Source organism: Perca fluviatilis, chromosome 14 (genome assembly GCF_010015445.1).
Source record: "Perca fluviatilis chromosome 14, GENO_Pfluv_1.0, whole genome shotgun sequence".
Taxonomy (NCBI): domain Eukaryota; kingdom Metazoa; phylum Chordata; class Actinopteri; order Perciformes; family Percidae; genus Perca; species Perca fluviatilis.
The window spans coordinates 4,849,227-4,870,192 of record NC_053125.1 but is presented as its reverse complement, the minus strand read 5'-3'; positions in this window follow the sequence as shown (position 1 = coordinate 4,870,192).

Below are 20,966 nucleotides of genomic sequence, written 5' to 3'. Positions count from 1 at the left end.
AGGTCTAGACCACACTCTATAATTTCCAAAACCCCAACAATTACAGTAATTCCCTCAAGAGCAAGCATTAGCAGTGGCTATCGCGACAGTGGCAAGGAAAAACTCCCTTTTAGGAAGAAACCTCGGCAGACCCAGACTCTTGGTAGGCGGTGTCTGACGGGCCGGTTGGGGGTGTGATTAACAGTGGTGATAATAGTCACATTAGAGGTCACAGTGACTTCGAAGGTTATCATGGAAGTTCATGTCATAGCAGGGCACATCATGTCATACTGAGTACTGCAGTCCCCTATACCGGATCCAGACTACTCTGTGCATAGGAACATCACAGCAGGGTGTGAAGAAGAAACATAAGGACTCCGGGGAGTATACTCCCCAGAGCTAGATTAGTAACAAGCAATTCTGGGACAGGATGCATACAAAAGTAACAAGTAGAGATGAGAGAGCAGCTCAGTGTGTCATAGGAAGGAAACAGCCTCCCCTGCAGTCCAGAATTATAATAGCATAAGTAAGAGAGAGGCAGGTTAAAGAGAGGTGCCTGGTCGGGCTAGAACTCTCCTCAACCGGATTAGGCTGTACTGGCCCGCCTCCCTCTACTCTCGCTATATTATTAATTATACAGTATATAAAACTGATGACTACGAGGAGAAGCAGGTGGGCCGGGTTAGGTGGACACTGCAACTCCTCACTCCCTAACTATAAGCTTTATCAAAGAGGAGGGTCTTCAGTTTACTCTTAAATGTGGTGACGGTGTCTGCCCCTCGAACCCAGACTGGGAGCTGGTTCCACAAAAGCGGAGCCTGATAGCTGAAGGCCCTGGCCCCCAGTCTACTTCCAGAGACTCTAGGAACCACAAGTAGCCCCGCATTCCCGGAGCGCAGTGCTCTAGTGGGACAATAAGGTACTAAGAGCTCTTCTAGGTATGATGGTGCTTGACCATTTAGAGCTTTGTAAGTCAGGAGGAGGATTTTAAATTCGATCCTAGATTTCACAGGAAGCCAATGCAGAGAAATATGATCTCTTCTCTTAGTTCTCGTCAGAACACGTGCTGCAGCATTCTGGATCAGCTGGAGAGTCTTAAGGGACTTATTTGGGCAACCTGATAATAAGGAATTGCAGTAATGTAGTCTAGAAATAACGAATGCATGGACTAGTTTTTCAGCATCGTTTTGAGACAGGATATTCCTAATTTTTGCAATGTTACGAAGATGGAAAAAGGCTATTCTTGAGGTTTGTTTGTGGCGTGCTGAAGGATATATCCTGATCAAAAATAACTCCCAAATTTCTGACAGCAGTGCTGGAGGCCAGGGCAATACCATCCAGAGTAACTATATCCTTAGATAATGAAGTTCTGCGGTGCGTTGGTCCTATCACAATAACTTCAGTTTTGTCTGAGTTTAACATCAGGAAATTGTGGTTCATCCAGGATTTTATATCCTTAATACACGTTTGAAGTCTTGCTAACTGACCACTTTCATCTGGCTTAATTGACAGATATAATTGGGTATCGTCTGCGTAACAGTGATAGTTAATTGAGTGTTTCCTAATAATATTACCTAGAGGAAGCATATATAAGGAAAATAGAATTGGTCCAAGCACTGAGCCTTGAGGAACGCCATGGCTAACTTTAGCATGCTTGGAGGATTTATCATTAACATTAACAAATTGGGATCGCTCAGAGAAATAGGACTTAAACCAGCTTAGTGCGATTCCTTTAATGCCAACTAAGTGTTCCAGTCTCTGTAACAGGATGGTATGGTCAATAGTGTCAAATGCAGCACTAAGATCTAGTAAAACAAGAATGGAGAAAAGTCCTTTGTCTGCAGCTGTTAGAAGGTCGTTAGTAATTTTCACCAGTGCCGTCTCTGTGCTATGATTCTTTCTAAATCCTGATTGAAAATCATCAAATAAACTGTTGCTATGTAGAAAATCACATAACTGATTAGCAACCACCTTCTCAAGGATCTTGGATAGAAAGGGAAGGTTAGATATAGGTCTATAGTTTGGCATTCACAGTGGCATTTCTATAGCCTGGCTCCGCCCTCCTACGTACTTCCGCTTAATTTTCATTTTCCTTCAGTACACCGTCTGGGTTTGCGGTATATTCTTGGGTTTTCTCCGGCCAAATCTCTGGCGGTCCAATCAGCGAACAGAGGGAGTGGCTGAGAACGATGATGTTGAGGTTGTTCACTAGTCTGAGTTGTAGTTCCGTAATGGCGGCGGAGAAAGATGCGAGCGAAGCCATTCGGTCCATTGTGGCAACGCTGCCGAATATCCAGAAGTTAAAGACTGGGCAAGAACAATCTTTGCTGAGTTGTGTTGGGGGCCATGATGTTGTGGGCCCTCCTCCCCACGGGGTTTGGGAAGAGTTTGATTTTCCAGCTCGCTCCGTTAGCGGTGAACGCTAGCGATGCTAAGCCGATGTCAAGACCAAACGTTAGCGATTGGTTATGGCAGATCCAGAGTGGCTCTCGGCAGATCCAATAGTTTTAAACTTCAACAGAGTACCCGCCTTCAAGGAAGTTAACACTTGTCAATGGAGAGTGGCCAGACTCTCTGTACAAATGAAATGTGCCAGAGTCTGGTAGGACCAGGCTAGCATTTCTACTCGTCAAAATTGTATTCTCATAAGTTAGAATGGCAATTAAAGATACCCACAGTAACAATTTACTTTTAGAAATTGTATTTCAAGATATCTACAACTTTGATTTTACTAGACAACCCTAAATTTAAGATATATAAAAATCATGTAAAGGTTTAAGTGTCCGTTTTAACATTTACCATAAAACTTAAAATAATAGCCCGGGCTTCTATTTACCCAAATCGCCGAAATGCACCAGCTTGTATTTGAGACAGGCGTCTATAAGAGACAGGCCATTAATTGACATGCTTTGCGCGCATGCTGTGGATCCACTCACACACGCTCACCTCCAGCTCTTCACTGACCTTCTTCCTCCCTCCACCTCGCAGTCTGGCCCTTTTGTCGTCTTCCTCGGACAGACGTTGCAGTTCTGCTTTATGTTTACGCCATTCTCGCACTCTCTTAGGATCAGTCGAGAAACGTCTTGCCGCTGCTTCTCCCAAATTTTGTTCGGCAAATTTGACAACTGTCAGCTTAAATGTCAAATCATACTTTTTTCTTTTTGTCTCCATGGTGGTATTGAGAGAATTAAGAAAAACTGAAGACTAAAAGAAAGTTTGTTAATCTATTTGTTATGTTGCCATAGTGATGAGTCGTTTAAGAACGGTTGCGTCTGTCACGTGAAATCAAATCAAAACATAGAACAAACGATCTGACGGTATCAAATACAACCTAGGGCTGGGCGATATGGACCAAAAGTCATATCCCGATATATTTTGGCTGAATATCGATATACGATATATATCCCGATATTTTTTTCCGCGAAGTGAGAGCAAATGTTCAGTCAAAGCCCAAATCAAATATGACATGTCACAAGTAGTTTCATAGAAACAGTTGCAAAATCAAATAAATAATAAACCGGTTTCTTCACCTGGTTCATGATTAAATGCTCAGCTGTTCAAATAACAATAAAATGTAAACCTAAATACTGTATAACAGGAGTACCTTTTTTGAAATCAAAGCTCCATAGGCTATTTGTGATTCGTTCCAAAGGTCAATTAAGCTTTAGATATTAATATAATCTACTTTGTTCAAAATGTAATGCCTCATGCCTGTAAGCCTAGGTTATAGTCCCATTCTTCCACTTGATACTGCTTCCACTTAAATAAACTTAAGATGAACTATCGAACTACAAAACAAAGAAATGTATTATGATCGGTTCACAGATCTGAGTCCAAACGGAAACTTCACCCTTCTGAACTAAGAGTTTCTGCTTCAAGGTGAAGTTTAAACAGACTGAAATGTCCAGGCTCATTCCTCCACTATTTATTTCTGTATGGATGTAGTTATGTATGTAATTTGAACGCGCACTGAGCTCCAGATCTTTGGCAGCGGACACTTGGTCCACCACTGCTCAATGCTGATATAAAATCATAAAACACATTGTCACCTGTTAAATGTTATCCATTGCTGTTTGTTCTTTTCATTTCCTCTATCGAACATAATTAAGCAGTACAAAAGTCCGGCATCTTTAGCGTTGATCTGAATGCTTCGGCCCCCTGTTCCAAGATGGCGGCGGGTTTTGACGTATGTTTAGAACCTCACGGCGACATATCTATGGGAGCAAGGATCACATTTGAACTATATCGATATATGCGATATGGTCTAATTCCATATCTCATTTAAAAATATATCGATATATTTGTTTATATCGATATATCGCCCAGCCCTAATACAACCCGACACGAAAAAAAAACAAAAACAGACCAGGCCTCTATTTGAGACCGGCCTTTATTTACCCAAATCTGTTGTCACACCAGGCGTTTAAAAGAGACAGGCGTCTATTTGGGACTCGGCTATTATTTGAAGTTTTACGGTAATAGCTATATGGATATGCATTGCAGATATTTGTAAGTCAATTCTTCCTTGTCAAAAAGAACATTTCAGATACCCACAGTGAAATTCTTCCTATCTACAACTGTCATTTGTAGATATGATTCCCACTGTTGCTACTATAAGAGTAATGCAGTGCTTTTTTTGGATCTCTATTATATCTATATTATATCTCCACTATGCTTCCGCAGCGGTTTCAGAGATTTCAGCCCGCTGGATTAAGTTACCACCCTGTGAGGTCGTTGAGGGAAAGCCTTGTCTTCTGCGTTTATGTGCTCAGTGCCTCCTGAGATCATTGGAACTACACATTTTGTGTAGTTCTCCAACTGTTTGGCCTAACTTATATCACAAGTTAGCAGCCCCAACAATGTGAGCCGCAGGAATCCAGCAGTGGCACTTCCTGTTAAGAAGAATCAGCCCCAGTGAAAGGGGTCGAGGTCATCTTTACTGCATACCAGAGCACGGATTCTCTCTAAATTAAATTAGCATGAATGCAAGTCCATATAGCGGCAGTTTATAGGGAGGCCCGGCTTCTGCAGTGACAGGGGTGACAGGTCAGATCTCACTTTCCAAACCACTTGATGGTGTTATTCCAGGAGCAACCCCCTGAGCTGTTTGCTTTGCTAATGCAACCGGAGACCTCGGTCTACCAATGAAATATGCGTCCATTCTAAAGTAAAGAGCGTGTCATTTATCATCAGGCCATGATACTCAGTGCATTTCAGGAGTTATTTATGTAATCAGGATGAACTTTATGTTACCTGCCCTTTGTGTCTACCTCTACAGTACTCCACAAGATGACTTTTAGACTAACTCATGGAAGTCACTGTAATGCATGTAGGTGGTGAGAACAAACAAAAAAAACGGTATTGCATTGTACTCCACTGGGGCTACATCAACTCTACAAACAGAAACGTTAAATGTGTGGTTTCAGGGGCAGTTATCCATATGTCCAGTACTGCTGTGTGGTGTCTCTGGCTGTAGCTACTTTGCCAGATTTGGTCAGTGAGCAGGTATGGGTTTTTAGCCTAGAAATCTAGGCGCACCCTAGCTGCAGCAAATGTAGTTTGCAGCCAGGGTCAGTCTAGCAATTCTCCGTTGGCTTGCGAGCTGGAAAAATCGAACTCTGGCCGGGCCAATCACATCGTATATAGAGTTGGTGGGCGGGCTTATGGCTGCTGCTGCTAGCGAACAGCGGTCTTTGGAATCGGCTTTGGCCGCGACTCTGGAAGACTTGGAGTTACGCTTTTCTTTGAGAAAAGAACAAAGAACGAAATTTCTTCTTAAAAAAGTTCGATGTGTTCAGAGTTTTGCCGACCGGATATGGCAAAAGTTTAATCTATCAACTAGCTCCGCTAACTTCTTCGTTGCTCTGCCTGGTTGTAGCGCTATCCTATTGAGTGTAGAGAGAATTTGAAAGACAATCATTTATCCCGCCCCTCGGATTGAGCCCTGCCAATGGTGAGTTCCCAGACCTGGGTCTGGCTTGTCAGGCTAATGGGTTTTGGCACAATGGTATTGAACCTTTCATCCTTTGCACAGATACTGTAGAAGGATGTAGTTGTGAAAGTCTTAGCATTGTATGTATTATGTGGCACATGACTAGACTCCACCACAGGACAAAAAGTTGCACAAACTTGTCGTTGTAGCACAACCTAGATCACACTTGGATGTATTACTAAAAAAAAGATACAGAGCTGTGTGAAGTTAAGCGTTTGGAAGAACAAGTCTAGCAGTTTCCCACTGTGTCCAGCCTTTGTCTCACCGTCTGGTGCTCAGCGCATACAAATCAAATCGACATGGGTCTTCTCATCTGACATACGAAGATAAACAAACGTGCAGTTCCCAAACTTTGGGACAGTTCCTATTAGAGATAAATCAGATCCACATTCCGTGTCTGCCCTGTTGCTTTCTTTTCCCCACCCATAGCTCTTTACCCTGAACACAGAGGAGGCATGAGGAGCCTAATCCAAGCAGGCAGGCATTCCTTCAGCATATGTTCCTGCAGAGGAGTCATGGCTAAACACACACAAACACACAAAAGTGCCGTGTGAATGCTGTGTACCCTCTGCCCCTGTCAAATGAAACGGTGAACTGAAAGATGAATGCACTCTCACTTTTTGCTCTCCGACACACACACACACACACACACACACACACACACACACACACACACACGCACATTCTTCCGGCCCCTTCCACTCTCTACACACACCTCAGAGTGTTGAGTGTGTCCTGTTATCCGCCTTCACAGCAGATGGAATAACAAGCTTGAGCCTGTCTTGCCGTGAGATCACACTTTCTTTCTTTTTTTCACGGGGGAGTGGGGGGGGGTCGTGCGCTTGCGACTTACAATGACTTTCAAAGATACATAACAGCTACAAGTGTATGCACTATACAGGATTTACCCTATTATACTTTATCGACAGGAATTGATAGGTCAAACAGCAAACAGCCAGCCACAAATAGTCTATAAACAAAGCATCAGACTGTCTTTGAGATTTCACATGAACAACGGTTAAAGTTACTCAGGCTACCGAAGAATACCATAATTCCTCCCTCCGTTCAATTAGACCTTAGTGACGCACCCCAAGCTTCCATCCTTAACAAACAGCCTTGTACACTCACCTAAAGGATTATTAGGAACACCTGTAAGATTTCTCGATAATGCAATTATCTAATCAACCAATCACATGGCAGCTGCTTCAATGCATTTAGGGGTGTCGTCCAGGTAAGGGTTAATGCCCGACGAGGTGTCCATTGTCAGGTATTAATGGACGACGGCGAGGCGTGAACCGTCCGACGCGCAGCCTCCGCCGAAGTCCATTAATACCTGACAATGGACACCTCAAAGGGCATTAACCCGCTTATACCATGGTCACTTGCCAAATAACACATTTTTAAAACATTAGTTCATATTTTAATTAGTTTTACAATCGAAATCTAAAGTTTATCCAAAATAACTCCGTTTCCCGGTTACTGGACGGTTTGACTAATACCTGGAACAATCATTCCCATCCATCAGGTTCTTATGCAATGCAAATGTTGTTCTCTCCACCAGGAATTAGGAAGAACCTTAGATACGACTTGCCTCCCTTAGCAACCGGAGATATTTATATAGTCCGCTCAGCTGATAGAACCCTTCAGTTTAGCTATGAGCCAGAAAGCTGACGCTATGCTAGCAAGATCCTAAGTCAATAACATTGTGTACAGTTGGCAATCAGTAAAAATAATTTGACAGTATGTTGAACAACAAGACAAGATAGCTATCCAGCCATGTCATCGTCCCCAAAACAATATAACGACTTTTACGAAGAATTTGATCCGCGATGTGTAACGTTACCGTCGGCTGGAGCAGCGCAGCCTGAAGCAGCGAGCTGAACAGTGAACGGGATGTGAGATAACGTTATTCGCTGTGAAACTGAGTCAGTCCAGAGGGCCAGTAGAACTTACTTCTTGCAGCCTGTGTGTTTTAGCCCCATCCTGTGGTGTTCAGAGGACGATTTGGAAATAATAAATCCACATTTCCTTTTTGATTTAATGTAGCGCATTCATATAGAACAGTAAACAGTCAGTTTCCCCGAACTCCTTTAGTAGGTGTCCTACATCACTTTTTAATGGACACCCTGCAGCCAATCAGAATCCAGTATTCACCCAGACCATGGTATAAGTCTAGATAATCTCCTGAACTCCAAACTGAATGTCAGAATGGGAAAGAAATCTAAGCAACTTTGAGCGTGGCATGGTTGTTGGTGCCAGACGGGCTGGTCTGTGTATTTCACAATCTGCTCAGTTACTGGGATTTTCACGCACAACCATTTCTAGGGTTTACAAAGAATGGTCTGAAAAAGGAAAAACATCCAGTATGCTGCAGTCCTGGGGGGTGAAAAATGCCTTGTTGATGCTACAGGTCAGAGGAGAATGGGCCGACTGATTCCAGCTGATAGATCAACTTTGACTCAAATAACCACTCGTTACAACCGAGGTATGCAACATTTGTGAAGCCACAAAACGCACAACCTTGAGGTGGATGGGCTACACCAGCAGAAGACCCCACCGGGTACCACTCATCTCCACTAAAAATAGGAAAATGAGGCTACAATTTGCACGAGCTCACGAGTTGAAGAATGTAAAAATGTTGCCTGGTCTGATGAGTCTCGATTTCTGTTGAGACATTCAGATGGTAGAGTCAGACTTTGGCGTAAACAGATTAAGAACATGGATCCGTCATGCCTTGTTACCACTGGGCAGGCTGCTGCTGGTGGTGTAATGTTGTGGGGGATGTTTTCTTGGCACACTTTAGGGCCCTTAGTACCAACTGGGCATCGTTTAAATGCCACAGCCTACCTGAGCGTTGTTTCTGACCACGTCCATCCTTTTCTGACCACCATGTACCCATCCTCTGATGGCTACTTCCAGCAGGATAATGCACCATGTCACAAAGCTCGAATCATTTCAAATTGGTTTCTTGAACATGACAAAGAGTTCACTGTACTAAAATGGCCCCCACAGTCACCAGATCTCAACCCAATAGAACATCTTTGGGATGTGGTGGAACTGGAGCTTCGTGCCCTGGATGTGCATCCCACAAATCTCCATCAACTGCAAGATGCTATCCTCTCAATATGGGCCGACATTTCTAAAGAATGCTTCCAGGGGTCAAACACGGTATTAGTAGGGTGTTCCTAATAATCCTTTAGGTGAGTGTATATCGGCTCTTCCAGTCTTTCCACTGCTGGCTGTTCCAATTTAACGGGGGAGAGGAGCGAGAGGGGTTAGGATCACGACCGGCCTCTGACGAGCTGTTACCACCTCCATCTTCAGTCAGAGAGGACATTATTTCTTCAGCTTCTTCTTGCGTTGCCCCCCCGGCGGGAGGTGTGCTAACAGGGCTTGTCACCGCTACACAATTTCTTAGTTAAACCAAAATTAATTAAACTGCCTTGTTTTCTTTTTGCCATGGCTATATGATGCTTACTGCAGAATGGATTTCAAGGACTTTGCGCGCCGATTAATGGCCTCCAACGTTTATAGTTTTTCCTACGAATCTTTGAGTTAACATGTACTAAACATGAGTTGAATTTGCACCGCAGCATCGCCACGCCTTGAATAGCATGTATGCATGAATGATATTTTTGCAATTTCACACATAACAATCCACGATGATCACATTACACAAAACTGAAATTGCACATCAAAATGACACATTGTCAATATTTTTTAGAGACCCCCCCCCAAAATTTCACAAATCACATTTTCAGAGGAGCCCATGTCTTATTAAGGGGAGCCGACCTCCCACTAGCTCCCCCGTAGTTCGCACCCTGATCACAAAGCGAGTGGGCTCTACTCTCATGTTAGATAGAGCCTGTGCGTATATTTGTGTCTCCTACTTACTGAGACGGTGAGAGAGAGCTGGGCAGAGGGGAGTGGGTTAACCAGACAGGGTTCCGAACCAGCCGAGCGGCTGCTATCGCCGCGGCGCGGTTTATTTACTGAACCTGGAGGTGAGAATGACGCCATGCCACAGGGCCACGTATGCTGTGTGCAGTGGGGAGAAGAGAAAACATGAGGAGAGGACAGCTGGGCTGTTTAATTACAGAGAAAACACAGTGGGACAGATATGCCATGCAGAGACAACACCTCTGTCATTGTTAGGGTTAGGAGAAGATTTACATCAACCATTCGTACATATAGCTACGAAAAAGCATAGCAGTTATTTCATGTATTTCTGCTGTATGCAGTGGAGGAATGTAACTAAGTACATTTACTCAAGTACAAATGTTGAGGTACTTGTTCTTTTCTTTTCATGCCACATACATGTAGCGAAAGTCATTCTCTGCATTTAACCCATGCCTCAAGGGAGCAGTGGGCAGCCATTACACCGGGGACCAACTCCAGCCTTGATCAAGGGCGCTGACTGGAGAACCTAGTGCATGTTTTTTGATGGTGGGGGAAACCAGAGCACCCGGAGGAAACCCATGCAAACATGGGGAGAACATACAAACTCCACACAGAAAGACCCAGAACGACCTGGATTCAAACCCAGAACCTTCTTGCTGTGAGGCCACAGCGCTAACCATTGGGCCACTTCTACTCCGCTACATTTCAGAGAGACATATTGTAGATTTTACTCCACTACATTCATCTGACAGCTTTAGTTACTAGTTACTTTACAAAATAAAATGTTGGCACACAGAACATGCAGTTTATAAAATCTGATGTTTTATTATAAATTAAACTACCCAACAATATAACAGCCTACAAGTCCGGCTGAAATAATTAGACCATTAAACACTTAGTTGAGTGACAGAACTGTTTGGATCGTTTCCAGTTTCTACATTGTGAGTATTTTTACTTTTAATACTTTAAGTACATTTTCCTGATGATACTTTCATACTTTTACTTCAGTAACATTTTCAATGCAGGACTTGTACTTGTAACAGAGTATTTTTAGAGTGTGGTATTAGTACTTTTCCTTAAATAAAGGATCTGAATACTTCTTCCACCACTGAAAAATAAAATAAAGCACAGTGCTCTTTGTGATAAAAAAAAAATGCAAACACAGCAACTATCTATCACGAAGTACCACATCTATAAAGAAAACCTTACAGAAGACACAGTTTCAAAGTGTATTTTCTTGTGTAGCATAAACTGACTACAACCTGCATCTCATTGTGCAGCAACATTTATGAACCTTGAGTTACTTGCAAATGCATTTACAAAATGTCCCACAATTACAGAGAACCTCTCAACGGAAGGTCCTTTTTGTTCTTTCAGGTCATCAAGACCTGCTTACTGCACTAATCCATTGTTGCAAATAAAACAGCATCCCTTGAGAAAATATCAAAGTACCACAAGATGAAATTGGCAATTACTCTGTTCCTAGTTTAACTTTTTTCTCTCTTTGAGGCTCTCTCCATTAATTCCCTCCATTTTAAATAACATTTGATTCCTTTCAACTGAAGCTGAGTGATGTGACAGAGGACATAGAGACGGAGGGGGATGAGAGAGGACATGGATGAGGAATGAATGGAGAGAGGGAAGAGTTGAAGGAGACGATGGAGGGAGGCAGCGTGAAAGGGACGGCAGGAAATCAACAGAGGATGGAGAATTTAAGACTAGCGGTAACGATGGATGATAGAGAGGATGATGGAGGGATGCAGTTTATTAAACTTGGTCATTGAGCCATTTGCTCTTCAGGATAAATGCACTGAATTGTTTTTGTTTTTTTTAACCTGGGTCCCTTTCTCATAATTATGTCCATTCCAGCCTCGTATTGCCAAACCTTCCTCCACAGCGCTGCGGAGGAGGGTCAGGGCAAGTATTCTTCATGCTAGTCCATTCTGGGATGGGAGAAAAATGGGCTCTGGTTTATTGGCATTTCTTTAAACCAATCTCAATCGTCTTGGATGGTGCTAAGCGCCAGATGGAGCCACGGTGCCTCTGCAAAATAGCCTCGGGAAGGAACTTGTTTTGGTGGAACATGTGTACGTTCAAAAGTTGTTTCAGTCATGCAACAGAAAACTCAGATTGGACAGATAGTCTAGCTAGCTGTCTGGATTTACCCTGCAGAGATCTGAGGAGCAGTTAACCATAGTCCTCACAAATCCACCGGAGTTTAAAATTACAACACAAAGAAAGCTGAAGACACCAAACATCCGGCCGAAAATGAGGGACATCTGGCGGAATTTCCGGCAGCACCTGAACAATCCTGGAAGTGAAACGTCGTTGATATAGACTATTTCCGTTCTGACTGTGGCTCATGCTAACTTTGCGATTTAGGAAAAGCGTCGCCAGCGAAACAGATATTGGGGCAAGCAGCGTGACCCTCCTCAAGCTTTCTATAGAAACAGAAATTTCACATACATTTCAAAATGCTGTGTTTGAGTCCAACCAAAGTAAATACAGAAATTAGCCACCCGGATTAGTTATTGTAGCTAATGCAAAGCTAATTCAAACTAGCTTGCTAGAGTGGCCGCGGTTAGCTCATACATGTCTGTAATACGGTGTAAACTTTAACCTATTAGCGGCTAGCCCTCGCTAACATTTACATTTTCACGGGAGCTGTAGTTTTTTTTGTATGCTCACAAAATAAAAATGTAATGTTAAAATCATGATCGTTTTGACTTCCAATTAGCACGTGTTGTAGTGGATGCCAATTTTTCTTAGAATATGGACTATGATCTTATTCATACCTTTTTTGTCTTGTCTGTGTTTGTACTGATATGGACCTGTGTGTCTGAAATAAAGTTGAATTGAAACGTGATTATACAGTATCAGATAGAGCTGGTACACTGGTGCACTTCTGGCATAGTCCACTGAAAAAAAGTTGTTTGGCTAATGTATTTGATCTCAAAACTCACTGCAATATAATAGAGGAAAAGGGGATCATTGTCAAATCAAAGATACAAAGACAAAGTGTAAATACATTCTGCGACATTTGGATAGACAGACATGAATTTAATGAGGCATGAATAACAGCACAGACACTGAGCGATGTATAAAAGACATAATTTATTCACAAATAGATATTTTGCAGAGTGATTCCAAAGTTTCTGTAAAAGATTGTCGTACTAAAAACACAATTCTGTCGTCTCTAACTTGAATTGTACAACAAGTGTGACATGGTAAGCATAAAATACATGCACATATCTGTACACTCTGTCACCAAAATATATCTGATTAAAAAAGATAGTGCTCAATATAAACATCTGTGGAGTTCGGTTTCACCAGCATTTGCTATTCTTTTTTTCACAAGTTCTGAGAATGCACATTTACAGTATTCTTCCTCTGGCTGTTGTGTATTAAAATAACGGAGCTGCTAAAGCTCAGCAAAAATAGACTCTGCAGTCTCTGATGATGCAGCTCCCTGCATATTAATACAGGTTCACTATCTTAAACAGAAAATACTCATGTGTTGTTGTTGTTGGCTGAGAACACTGGGAATATAAAGGGTTTCTTTTTTACAGCAGTAAAGGCAAAACTGTTTCACCCCGATTGTGTCGGAGGTTAAGCCGGTGACAGGAAACTCGAGATCAGACGAGGGGGAAAAGTATTCCGAGTGACGGCCTCTTCGCAAATAATATCTGGGGAGTTTCTGGGCTGCGTGCGGCGTAAAAATGCACATCGAGTTATGCAGAAAATAAAAGGATGAAGTGGGGCAAGTTGACAGCTGACCTGTGCCTCTTTTGCAGAAACAATTACAAGATATTTGGATTAGTGGATTGGGGGATAGCTTGAGCAACACTGAGTAAACAATAAGTAAAAAGGAAGAGAGAGCTCAACCCTGGTGTATGGCTTTTAACAAGAATGGGAACTTCCAATTGCTAATAACATGTAGCTTGACACAGAATAGCTAGCAACATGTGATTCAATCTATAAAGTCGATCAATATTTAGTATGTCAATATTTCTTAGCAGGATTGGCGGAAATGTGTCTTAATTCTGCAGAAAGCGATTTGTTTCGCTTTGGAAAATGCTCGTGTGTGTGTGTGTGTGTGTGTGTGTGTGTGTGTGTGTGTGTGTGTGTGTGTGTGTGTGTGTGTGTGTGTGTGTGTATATATAAGCGAAGATGAGACAGCAGAACAGGAGTGGGTCTTATAATACATCCATGAACGGGAGTTAACGGCTAGCAGAAACAAAGCTCCCTGAGCAGAAATGGGAAACAAAAAGGGTCTTTTGAATGGCAAGTTTCAGTTTCTTCTCTCCACAAGACTAAAGTTATTTTCATGTAATGTTACTGTCGATGTGAACTGAGTGACCAGCGGAGTATTAAGAGACTTAATTACCACTTGAGCATTAAAAACTTGAAAAAAATATCTCTTTTAAAGTGCATTTAGAACCGATACAAATGTGTGATAGATTGTGAGTTAACTAAGCCATTCATGCGATTAATCACTATTTAAATTTTGAATTGTTTGACAACTATATATATATACACACACACACACACATATACATATATATATATATATATATATATATATATATATATATATATATATATATATATATATATATATATATATATATATTTGTCATTGGTCTCTTAATAGGCAGAAGAGGTATTGGGAGATTTCTAGTAATGATTATTTGATTGCTGTAGTTTTAATCTTTTTTTATTTTTTATTAAAGCCACTGTGTGTAGCATTTGGAAATGTCTGAATTTGGCGCCCACTAGTGGTGGCATTAAAATAAACATTGTGGCAAACGTTAATGCACATTGCTACACCCGCAGAAGAACCAGTGAAATACCTGTCCCCTGGACACTGATAGGGAAGGCTCAAAGCAACACATGGACCTCTAATTTCCACACACACACACACACACACACACACACACACACACACACACACACACACACACACACACACACACACACACACACACACACACACACACACACACACACACACACACACACACACACACACACACACACACACACACACACACACACACACACACACACACACAAAGGCTGACCCTTCTTTTACAAAGAATAATACATGGCATCAGTACAATTTAAAAGATGCTATAACAACATGTATAATAACATGTATCTACATGTATTATATGTAGGATTGGGCATCGACCCGTTTCAACTCCACCCCTCAAAGTACCGGAATTGAGAATCGATAAGAACCGGAATCGAAAGGAAGAATCGCAATTGGAATCAGAATTGTTAAAATCCAAACGATGCCCAACCCTAATTATATGTACTACATGCATGGTCAGATCTACACAGTGGCTTTATATATAATTTAGGTTTGAACTAAATATGTTTGAAGCATATCATTTCTGTATAGTCACATTTAATTTGAATCCTAACCTCAAACTTATATTTGGAAAACTAAAACACAGTACCCAGATTTAAGTGACTTATTGACGCTCACTGCAGCCCTGGGAATTGAAATATGTCGAACAACCAACCATGGTTCCGACCATTAAGTCATAAAAAAGCTCGCCAGTGAAACTGCGACTGGACGTCCAGCTCTATCAGAAGATCCATAAATATGTGAATGAAATCTCTGGGCAAGGTGTTAATGGACTTTTGTTGTATAGATTATCTGTAAAGCATGGCTGTGGTAGGAAAAAAAAAATCTATAGTAGAGCAATTAAAAACACAATGTGGGAGGCAGAACAAACTGAAACCTTTTTGTATGGATGGAGCAACGGGGAGTCTCTCACCACAGGGGTCCCTCCGCCCTGCATCAATCTCCTCTATTAGGGCATAATTGTGTAGAAGCTTAAGTAAAAAATAAAGGGAGTGAAATGGTTTTTCCAGTGACGGGTGATGAACAGAACGGAGCGTCCCACCCCCCCCCCTCCCCACCCCCTCAGCAGCTCTTCCTCTCACAGTGCTCTGCTGCCCTCTGCTGCCAGAGTCAGCGAGGCAAGGTACAAACTCGCACCACAACAGTTCCACGTGTCCAATTCACTACCTGTCGTGGTTTTGTAAACTTAAAAAAATAAAAATAAAAAAGGTCCCATATGGTGAAAATGGGTTTTTAAAATGGGATTTTGTGTGTAATGTTGGGGGGGGGGGGGTTGTAAAGTAAAAGGCTGTAACAAAACTGGAACGCCTCCCAGCTAAACGGGCCAGTTAGATTTTGATGTATTTGCTATGAAGAAACTGGGTATGCTGATGAATATTAATTAGTGGTGGACTGAACATTCCGTCTAGTAGCGAATCCGAGCTTATGTGGGATGGGAGCAAAAAGGCTGTGAGAAAAAAGGGTGAGGAAATATCAACTCAACACATTTTTATGTATGTATGTATGTATGTATGTATGTATGTATGTATATGTATGTATATATATATATATATATATATATATAGAAAAGGTCAGAATTCTGACTTTATTTTCATAATTCTGACTTTTAACTAAAAACTCAAAAACAATTCACAATTCTGACTTTTAACTAAGAACTCAAAAACAATTCACAAGCAGCCCTAATCCTCTTCCGTAATTTAAAAGACACATAAATGATACAAATATAAGTGTCACCATATGGGACCTTTAAAGAATTACCTGCCAGGTAGTTTAATACACATATACAGCCATGTTTCATTCAGAGAATCTACTGCTTTACTTGCTCAGTCACATAAAAATGGATCCAAAAACTTTCCCCCGTATAGGATTTATTGCTGAAGACCCAAGCAGCCCACTTTCTCTTCACAGTTTAAGTATAGCTTATAGGAGTTTTATTTGCCATTTTTGAGTTCTCGCACTCTCAGAAGCACCTCAAACGTCACCAGCTGTGAGCTATGAATAACTTCCAACAAGTGGAGCGAGAGCCTAACAGTCCGCTCCGATGAAGAAAAGATCTTCCGTATTTACTATCCGGTTGTTTCACACTGAGAGGACTCTGGCTGGTTGTCACTGTATAAAAAGGCAAAATTAAAATAACATTTTCAAAAAGAAAAGCCAGTGATGCACCTTGATATCCCCTCTAGAGAATAAGAATAGTATACGATTGGGCAGAAGCCTAGGGCACACAACTATAAACAAAAGTTAAACTTTTTTTGTCAGTTTTGGCCATTATTTCTAGCTGGTTAGGATGACATTTAATGACAAAGTGTTGCTGAGGTCTGGTGAAGCAGTTCTCGGTCACTAGGCGACGTTAAAGCCCTGGGGCGTTTCCTTGGAAAAAAAACAAAAGCTATATCTTCATTCCGTGTTTCTCACCACTATATGGTGTGTATCATTGAGGCAGTTATGCACCGAATCCAGGATTCGGACGAATATTGGGCTTTTTGATGGGGTTGGATTTCTGCCGAAATTTTGAATTTATTTCCACCGAACTGAACCCTACGCTTGGTCGACGTACTGACGGCGCAGTTGATTACTGGAAGGCGTTTACGTAGGTGGAGCGTTCAATGCAGTAGGCTGTGAGAAAGTAAAAATGGAACTCACGAGCAGAAAAAGTGTTGTTTGGCAGTACTTTCAGTCAAAAGAAGGCCATTCAAGTCCAGCTACATGTTCAATTTGCAATGCCGATTTGTCTCGTGGTGGCGAGGACCCTAAACAACACACAACATGGCCGCTGTTACGACATTTGCATATGAAACATCCGAAAGAATGCAAGTTGTGCAATGTTGTTTACATGCGTTTACTGTGTTAATGGACTGAGGATGGGTGTATGATTCGGTATTCGGTTTCGACAGACTCTTAACCAGGGGATTCGGTATCCGGCCGAACCCCAAAAATCTGGATTCGGTGCATCCCTACACTGAGGCCTAACAAAGTGTTGAATGCATTTCCTTCCTTATTGAACATTCATTCGCAAAGCCGATTTATGGATTTTTTTTTTTTTTTTTTTTTTAAATCAAGGTTTCTTTACATCCCTGTTTACTAGCTAGCAATCTTCCTCCTCCCTGCCTTCGTTGGGGTTTCTTGGCACCTTACTGCCATCATTTGTCAACCAGTGGAATAGCCTGAAAGCGATGGGAATCGCACCGCCTGCGTTCTCCAGAGCGCTTGCATGTGTGCATCCGTGTGCACGACACAAACAAAAGCAGGACCTACTGATAAAGACATAGCTGCAAGCGCTACCAGTGGTCAGAAACTCCACGGGTTAACTTTAAAGGGTACCTTTTAGGGTTTTTTTTCAACCTGTGTCCTATGTTTTTGCGTGTAAGTGGCTGATGGGAACAAAAATGTTTGACACTGGTCCAGTATTAAGCAATATTGCTGCAGTCGGTGAAACGAGTGAGAGTTCAAAAAAGTGTTTGTTTTGCCATTGACCGACTCAAATAAACCCACCAGACTCGTAAAATACACTTAATTTAAATCGACAGAAACAAATAAAACTATGAAAAAGCAGTTTTGGGTCGTCTTTCCACTTTTCCAACCATCACAACTTTAGTTTTGGTTGAAATAAACACATAGTTTACTGATTTACATGAAAATATGCTGGCTCTATACACGCTAAAGTATTGCTTTTTTAAAATGGAGTTTGGTGGGTTTAGTGCTAGCGACTTCAGAGCTCTCAAAGAGGTTTTAAAAAGGTCTATCTCTGTAGGGATCCTTTCGATAATGTTGTCAGACACTTAGAAGAAGTCAGAATATTAATCTGAGCCTGTCCGTGGCAAAAAAAGCACTTTTAATGGAACAAATTGCGATGCACATTTTCCCCATAGGGTTACATTGCAGCCCGGTCTGTGGCTGCCGGTTATGCGTTCACGCTCAACGCTGGAACAATTTTAAAGATTATTTTCCTATCAGTCACTTACACATAAAAATATAGAAAAATAGGGTCTAGGTTGAAGAGAAAAAAAAAGCGAAACTACCCTTTAAGACAAAATGGGGGAAAGAACAAACGTGTGCTATTGCTTGTGTTGCTGGCCTGTCGGACTCTGAACTCTGCAGACACCGGTGTTAAGACGGAAAATGTTACCAGAACGGATTGGAATGATGGCCAAAGCCTGGGTTATAAATAAATGATTTCCCTCTAAGTGGGACATGTGCTAGTGGCACACTGTGTGTGTGTGTTTTCGTAGTAACTGTGTGTACAGGTGTGGACACAATGACCTTTCAGCAGCAGCATGCAGCGTAGTGGCTGGAGCACTCTTGCCTCTATTAAACGACACCTGAGTGTTGAGCTCCCTTCAACTAAAGGGCAACATATAACTGAAGCAAGAGAGAATGGGAGCAGCAGGCATAATGACCCCTTTTTTACATCTACTGGGTAAAAGACCTAAGAGAGCATAGTACCAAATTTTAATGGTTGACAATTAGCAATTTGCCAATGAAAACGAGGCTAAGAGACCTCAAAGTAAAAGATCCTCGAGAGAGAAAAAGCCAGAGACAACTAATAACATAATCCAGCTTTAAGACCAAAGCATACTCTGTGTAAGGACACAAACGCAGATTTATCAGGCCACGCAAAGTCAAACTGGAGTGAAAGTAGGAGTGCACGACTAGAACAGGACCGAGGATGGGGAAATACAGTACATGCGCACGGTACACGGAAAAGCCGCTAGTTTGATTCGCTAGCACATGCACAGTTGGCGCGCTTGTAGTGCGGACAGTCCACAAGGTTACAAATGTTGGGTTAGGCGCGGGCAGCACAGGGTGTCAGATGATGAAATGTACCCCCTTACCTACACAGCACCTAAGAACTAGCGTTTAGCGCTCAGTGACGCCAGAAAGAGGCACTGGAATTTACCATTTGTGTTCCCTTAGTTGTTTTTCTTCTTTTTTTTTTTACTGTTTTTGTTGTTTTAATTTAATTGGATTAAAGACAACTTTCTCAAGTATGCACTATGTGAGCACAATATAAACTGAAGTCCATGAATAAGAGGATTACATAACAACACAGGACTTGCCTTGGTTTAATATTGTACTCTAAGCCCCTTTCCCACCTGTAATACTTTTGAATGGACTAAATAAACTGCTACGGTGCAACAGTTTTAACTGCTTTTTGACTGTGCGTGTGATTGATAAAAGGAAAAGCCGTCCCTTTTAAGCAGTCTTGATCCAGTTTAGTCTGCACCAGAGTTTGACTGACAGCTTTCACATTAGCCCGTACAAACCTGGGCCACGTTCAGCCCCGACAAAACGTAGCAACGCAATTTTTTTTAAAACTTAAAACGGTTGTTACCACGAGTTTACATACACGTCTCTGCTGATTGGGTATCACCTGAGACACAGCCAATAAACGAGAGACACGCCCACCAAACGAGAGAAAACATAACTCAAAGCAGTTGCACACCGTTCCGAGGAAACGAGTCGTTCAACCGGGAAACCGTACTGTCATGGCAGCCCAGGGCAGGAAATAAGAGCACACCTTACTCTAAGTATGTACAACCAGTTTGTCCTTTGGGTTTGTGCACTTACACAGAGTACGTTTCAGCCAATATGAACAGTGAACCCTCCGCCCCCCCCACCCAAGCTATCCCATCACCCACCGTCACCACCTAAACAAACAACTACCAGCACTGTAACATGCAGAGGTATATAAATAACCATTAATATTATCGTACAAAACACTGACCGCTTCCAGCAGAACGTTTCTCTGCACCAGCAGAGTCCTGGTGTCCGATTTCAAACTGAGAGGACATCCAGCTGAAATGTCGCTGTTAAAAACAAGCTCAGAACAATAAAAAAACAAGTACAGCTGAACCATTCCTGGCGGATACTTCCTATTTCAACATCACAGCATCATCCCTGCGCTCCAGTGCAGCTACAGCAGGGTTATTGACCATTCAACAATCATATGGAGAGAAATCCTAACCAGGAGAGGCTACATGCCAACATCTCTCTGGGCCTCTATAGACCAGAATGCAGTGCAGCGATAAAACATGTTGAGTTTTTTTTTTTTTTTTTGTAAGGGTTGGGACACTCCCTGTCTTCACTGGAATACTGATTCTCCAACAACCCACTACAACCATTTCTATGTGTCACTCAGGAGATGCTCAAAAGCATTAACGGATAATTCCGGTTTATTACAACTTGATACATACGCACCAGACCAGGCCTTTAAGATTC